We start from the raw sequence: 7,503 nt of genomic DNA, 5'->3' as shown, positions 1-7,503 counted from the left end.
TTCTGCCAACACTGGTCCAACATTGGTTGGTTCAAAGGTAGCTAAAAATCTGTTGTTCCTGGATGCCCAGTGGACACGTTTATATGTTGGACCGATGCTGTCCCAACAACCCTGACGATGATGACCCATAGTAATCCTGCTAACGTTGTCTCAACGTTTGCAAGGACGAGTAAAAGATAGCTGAAAATCTGTCAGTCCTGGTGGCCCAGTGTTGGCCCAACAGAAATAATTATGTTCACCTGCTGTTATTTCGCAAGCTAGGGTGCTTGTCTCTTATCTATTCAGGAAAAAAAAAGCTCTAACTCCTAGTTAAAGTAAACTTCTGATTTTCTATTGGTTTTACATCATAGAGAAGTCAAATCAAGAGAATTTGAACTGCTTGTCTGAGCACTTGACTGTATACAGTTAAACCGGGACATCAAATACCAGTGAATGTCCCCAAAATAGCCACATTGTTATTTTTAGCTACAGTGAAACGATGGAGAATTGGCAATGCGATATTTTCAATTCATCATGCTGTAAATCTCCTTATATTCACTCACAAACAGGACTAGTTGCTTTGTTTTCAACAGAACTTCACAGCAGTCCTTCATATTTGTTTGTCTCTGTTGCCACCCGACTTTTGACTGGATTGGTTGGGGAGGAAAAAGTGCTTGACTTCACTCTTTCGCTGTTACCAAGAAAATTATTGTCGCCAGTGCATTTAATGTGTGGCCACTTCCTGCAAGACTTACATGGAAAATGTGTGTTGGTGGTTGACAGAATAATGCGTAATGTACAAAAAGATCCCCAAGCTGATTTGGATTCAACCAAATGTAGGCCAGATGAACCGGTGTAAATGAATGGTCTTAACACAGACCACTAAACACACATATGCCATTTCTCGTGACCATTACACCAACTCTCAAAAACAAACTCGTCCCTACCCAGAATGCTCCTCCATACAGGAATATGAAACTTTCCAAACAGTTCCCTGCTTTAGAATTGGTGTATGAAACGTGTCAAACACTCTTAATATGGCATACGTGTCGAACCTTTGAAGTGTTCCGCTCTCAGCGTGCGCTCTTATGTCACATCAAAAGGTTAGAGTGTCTCTGAATCTGCAGAAGTGGGAGAGTGAGGATGCCGCCGCCGTATCGCAGTCGATATGAATTCCATTAGAACGCTGTTGTGATCTTTAATGGCAACACTTCCGCGACAAAATTGACTCTGAGATGTCGCTGCGGCATTCAGCCATATGTCATGCTCTCCAATTCAGTCATGGAGCTTTTTTTTTTTTTTTTTTTTTTTTTTTTTTTTTTAAATTAGCTCTCATCTTAGGAAAAAAGGGTGGGGGGGTGGGGGGGGTGGGGGTGGGGGCGGGAAACGAGGCCATGGTGCTTTGAAGTGGAAAAACGGCTGTTCTTGGTTAAAGCTGTTGCTGAGAGTGTGTTCAGAGATGAAATGAACACGCTGCTACTTTTATCCAAAGCGACTTACAAGCGAGGCAGAATACAATCCAAGCGGAGAGATGAGCAGTTGAAAGTTACGAAAAGTGATGGGATTTGGACTCTTAACCTTCCAGTCACAAGCGCAAGACATTAACCACTGAGATAAACCTTCCAGTGGCTTTTTGTTCTTGAGAAATGGCTGCTGAAAATCATGTACTACATGTGTTTAATATTCCAGTGTTACGACATTTCGGTTCTCTAGTTAGCTTGTAGCGAACAATTAAAGTCAATCTATATATGGATAAACCTGTATTTTATTTGAACTTGTTTGATACACAGAAAAGCATCATTTTGTATAGATATATATATATATATTTATATGCAAAATGAGAAGTTTCCAGAACTTTTTTCAGCTGAACACTTTGACCCAAGTTCGGATGCTGACCGAGTTCAAAGTACAAATTCATTATAATTCATCTAAAAGCCTCACAGTTAATATGTTTGCGCTAGTAAGGAGAGATTTGTTTAATTTCGCACAGATTCCGAAAAAATTTCTGAGCTTGTTTCTCTGAGCAAACACCCACGACTCAATAATTAAACATTCAATTACTCAACTGTTTAACTGACACATAAAATATTTATTCGTCTAAATTGCCTGTTGATGAAATAACAGAGAGCTTTAAGAAGGTCAAAAAGTGAACGACACGCCAAAGAGACGGCAACTTTCGAAAGCGTCAGTGAGATTGGAGAGAAAATAAGAGACGGATGACAAATTGTCATATCAAAAGCACAGACGTTAAACTACGTTATACTTAGCAGACTGAGTCCAATTATAGAGCTGTTCAAACAGAAAAGAGTTGAAGCATAGAGTGAAGTTGGCTTTTGGCAGTCCTGGGATTTGAACTCACGACCTGATCATTAACTGGTCATTCTGGTCATTAACATAGGCAGTGCTAACACTTCCATCCATGTGTCAGACAAATAGATTTTCCTTAAGCTCCTTTGGACATTTTTCCACTCCATGTTTAAAACAAGAACTGCCCAAACTGGACATCTGGCACCAGTTCGGCTGGAGAGACTACTGTAAGGACGTGACGTGTGACGACTGTGTAAAAAAAAAAGAAAAAAAGAAGGGCTGCATCATTATTTCGAAGCACACGAAGTCTGTCCACTCAGTCGCGAAAAACGTCCAGGGCACTGGGACGTTCGCTAGCTAAAAATTCCCACGGTGCACTGCAATAACCAGGGAGCATCGAAGCTCAATACGTTCCCTTAGTGGAAATGACGTCTCTCAGCTCGAAAAAAAATAAAAAAATAAAATGGTGGACGGACTCTGAGCCGGTTCGTCTACAAATGTAAGTAGCCTGTTATCGTCGTGGTAACTCTCACATGATTTTGAACTTTATCTGATGTTTGTTTGAGTCTAAGGGCATAATATTTATTTACACCGTAACAGAAAGCATGTGTTTAAGCTAACAAATGTATATGACGACAACTTGTGTACACCGCACACTGATTCACGACCTCGGGAGCTGGGAAGCTGATCGAGACGCACCTCGAGTCGTTACAGAGTAAAGCCTGTCCACTCAGCGGCCATCTTGGATCTGACGATGCAAGTCATGTGACACGCTGTACAGGATAATAATGAATGATGCGGTAATGTGATGTGGCCCCAAAGTTGATTATTTTTCCTCTAACTTTATTTCTCTGTGACCACAACAATTTGCTAGTGCTAATAATGTCATACCTTTTATCCATTTTCGGTTACTTTTAACGCTATGGAACGTCTGTGAAACACGTTAGCTCCTGTTGTTGTTTACATTTTAACAGCTCTGAACAGTCATTCCCTTTATCATAATCATCACCATCATTACTATTATTATTTATTTTTAAAAAACAGTGCTTCGTCCTGAATATTTTCCCTCGTCTGAAAACATAAAGTTATAGCTTTACCTCTGAGTGTTACAAAACACCGAAACTGGAGACTCCTTCCGTAAATGTCAAAGAAACAATCCAAAATTTCCTCATATGAACAATTAGGCACATTTTAAAAAATGTTTATGTGGAGCGCTGTCATACAAGTCCCCGTGCATGTTGTTACTATAGAAACGATAACGTATTAGCAGCGCACTGTGTATATATATATACGTAGACACTTTTCAACCGATCAGACTGGATCAGACTGGATCGGACTGGTGTTTAGAAGTACCTGTTGTACTGGGGCAGCCTTCTTAGCTAATCAGAATCACTGTTTTGTTTTTATCATCCAGTTTGAAGACGGAGCTGCGATGCAACGCAGGAACGTCTCCCTGCTATTTCACGAAAGCATTTATTTGCGAATTCAATTTTGCAGCTTAACAATATCATTCGACGCGAGCCAATGAAGAATTTCAAAAGACTGTAGACGAGATTACTTCAATTTCCCATTACTGGTTAGCTGTCAGGCAGTCGTTTTTGCTTCTCTTTTTTTTTTTTCTCCATGAGAGACTACTGTACAGATCTCCCATGGATCTGTTTGCTCTCTGTGTTTTAATACGCACGTTACTAGACTCCGGTACGATGAGAGTAAATATAGATTTTCTAGACAGATGGATAAATCTTCGGAAGCAGGTAAAAAGCAGGTGTAGTATTTGGTTAGTTCTGCAGCGGTAATGCGTGGGCACGACTTACTACTGCGCTAAACTCAGTACTCTGTACCACTGTACAGTCCTGTATATGTGTAGGTTATTGTATATATGTTAATTCACACAGTTCTGTGTGTCCCACCCACGTCATATATCTACAGCGCTATTTTTTCCTCATCCCTATTTTAATCCCAGCTGCTGGAACATATTCCTGTCAAAGATCAGCAAAGTGTTATGTCATATCTCTGTATGCTGAAACGTCTAGCAGTGAGAGAGAGTCGAAAGTACTGGACTCGTTTTTGCACTCCCGCAACTTCACATGAAGAACTTCGGGCCTCGTTTATATCATTTCCGTACAGTTCTGATGATGTCATGGGAAACGCGAAGTACAAATCGTGATTCCGAAAACGTGAAAGTGCAAAAATTGACGTGTGTGTACTGTATATGAATGTTCGCGCGCACTTTTTCCTTAATGCGGGAATTTTAATTAGCACCAGTATGAAACGTGAACGTATGGTTTAATTACCCTGCTGGAAACAACAAGAGAAACCAGAACAGACATTCTAATGGTTTCCACTACAAATACCATTACGAACCATCAGCTAACCATTAAAACCATTACTGTTACTAGTCCTTAATGGTGTCCACTAGACATAACATGCCACCAATAGGAGGCAACAAATTACCTGTAGAGACCCACAGGGGCCATTAAAACCAATACAATTCCCATTATAACCATTAAAACCATTTCAGATTCTATGAGAAGTTGTATTGGGTTTTTAAACTTTTTTTAATTTATTCAGCAGGGTAATAACACCTCGACTGTTAAACTATGAAGGGAAGAAATGGAAATGCACAGCCCACATTAAAACGAAACTTTTCTGACAGAAGTTGTCATCACTTTCGTTTAAAATGTATTTCAGTTGGATTGCCAAGCTTTGCATAGGCTAGCAAAGCTAGCTAACACTACTAACTCCATATACTCACCAGATGCACTAACAATCTCTGCTACTTTCTTCCATGCTTTATTTTTTCTTCATTATATCTCTGTACACATTTTTATACATGACAGGATACAACAAATCCACAACTATAAGTTCCTAAGTGTCAAACTAGGACCTAATTGCAGGTAAGAACTAAAGTCCGAAAGTAAGGGCAGAACTGAAGATCACTGAGGAATCATTTGAGCCAAAGTTGTTTTTATCCTAATTTATTTTTTTTTGACGAGGAAAAAAAAAAAACCTCAGGATTTATGGGTCAATATTTTCCAATGCTCTTACATTAAAGCTAGTCGTGAATGTTTGGCGCTCATTTCTTTACAAACATAAACACCGGCCAGACGTTCTGGCCGTTGTTGTGTCTAGTTTCTCTCTATTTATGCTACTTGCATATTAGTAGCTCATGGAAGCACAGAATTAATTACACTGTTGCAAATTCACTCAAAAGTGCTTAAATGTTTGAATAGAAATGCAGGCAGGCGGGCAAGCACGCACAGACACAGACACAGACACACAAAGAAATAAAAGAGTTTCAGAGAGAAAGAGAGAGAGAGAGAGAGAGAATAAAAGAAAAAGAGATACAGAGGGAGAGAAAATAAAAGAGTGTGTGTGAGCGATAGAAAGAGAGACAGAGACAGAGAATAAGACAAAGAGACAGAGAGAGACTGAGAATAAAAAAGAGAGTGTCTGTGTGTGTGTGTGTGTGTGAGAGAGAGAGAGAGAGAGAGAGAGAGAGAGAATAAAAGAAAAAGAGATACAGAGGGAGAGAAAATAAAAGAGTGTGTGTGAGCGTTAGAAAGAGAGACAGAGACAGAGAATAAGACAAAGAGACAGAGAGAGACTGAGAATAAAAAAGAGAGTGTCTGTGTGTGTGTGTGTGTGTGTGTGTGTGTGAGAGAGAGAGAGAGAGAGAGAGAGAGAGAGAGAGAGAGAGAGAGAGAATGAATGAATAAGAGACAGGGAGAGACAGAAAATAAAAATGAGAAAATAAAAATGTGTGTGTGTCTGAGAGAGAGAGAGAAAGAGAGACAGGGAGAAAGACAGAGAATAAGAGGAATAAAGAGAATAAAAGAGATTGTATATGTGTGAGAGAGAAAGAGCGACACAAAGACAGAGACAGAATAAAAGAGTGTGTGTGTGAGAGAGAGAGAAAGAGAGAGAAAAAGAAAGAGAGACACAGAGAAAGAAATAGAGAGAGAGACAATGAATGGACATGACTGTCAGACTTCATGCCTTATGTTTAAAGCATTCATCATAGGAAGTGAAGGTCAGTAATTCTGTGTGTGTGTGTGTGTGTGTGTGTGTGTGTGTGTGTGTGTGTGTGTGTTCCTCTCTCCTGCTGACTAGTTGATTGCAGCAGAGTTTTGTTTTGTTTTTTTTCCCCTGTGGAGCAACAAATCTAACCAAAAGCAAACAGGGAAAACAGGTAGGTCTGTCTGTCTGTCTGTCTGTCTGTCTGTCTGTCTGTCTGTCTCCCTCTCTTTCTCTCTATCTCACAGGTGTAGCAATAAGTTACACCAGCTTTGCGCTCCGAGTGGAAACACATCACTTTTTTGAAGAAGAAATAGTTTGAGTCACCAGAACACACTGTGACATCAGCTGGCTTAGATCCAGACAAACCCATAATCCATTTCTGTCCTTCCTGTTCTCTCTCTCCCCCCCCCGCTTCTTTCCATATGCAGTACATTCCCCATATAAACTGCAGTCAGTCAGTGAGTGAGTGAGTGAGGGAGGGAGTGAGTGAGTGAGGGAGGGAGGGAGGGAGGGAGGGAGTGGACAAACAATAACCTTCCCACTAAAGTTGAATGGGAGAAGAATGTATATACATACTGTACATCTCAGTTCAAATGTCATGCTGTTGCTTACTGCAGTCGCAGAAATTACAGCTCTGTGTCTCTGGGCACAGAAAATAAATGACGGCCTGTCACTCTGTCACTCGCTAGTGTGAAGATGAGTGGACATCTTCTTCTTCTAAACCCAACAAGTCTGTAAATCACATCATATCGGATATTGTTGGCTGCTTTAAAAGGAGTCTTATTACCTCAGATTGTTGATAACGCCTTGAGAGGCCTGTTATATTATCTCAGAAGCACACACACACACACACAGAGAGAGAGAGAGAGAGAGAGAGAGAGAGAGAGAGAGAGAGATACACCCCCATCTAGTATTAATATTTTGGGCAATCACATGGGGCAGTTATTTCAGGCAGGCGAGCTATAGAGATCTGATCCTCTGTGTAACAGAAGGTTGATCTGGGATCTGGGGAATTTCAGCATTTCCACGAGCTGGGATGTTGAGATCCTGTTTTAATGGGCTTCAAGGGCTGAAAGGAGTGTTGACGAGCAGAGGGAGCAAGAAAGTTAACTGCCGAGTACTTGTGCTGGGACATTAAATGGCTATTTAAAGAAATTAAAGAAATATTAAGAATATTAGAGTGCTGTGTGTGTGTTT

The sequence above is a fragment of the Ictalurus punctatus genome, chromosome 29, assembly GCF_001660625.3.
Source record: "Ictalurus punctatus breed USDA103 chromosome 29, Coco_2.0, whole genome shotgun sequence".
NCBI classification, from domain to species: domain Eukaryota; kingdom Metazoa; phylum Chordata; class Actinopteri; order Siluriformes; family Ictaluridae; genus Ictalurus; species Ictalurus punctatus.
This window is presented reverse-complemented; position numbering follows the sequence as displayed.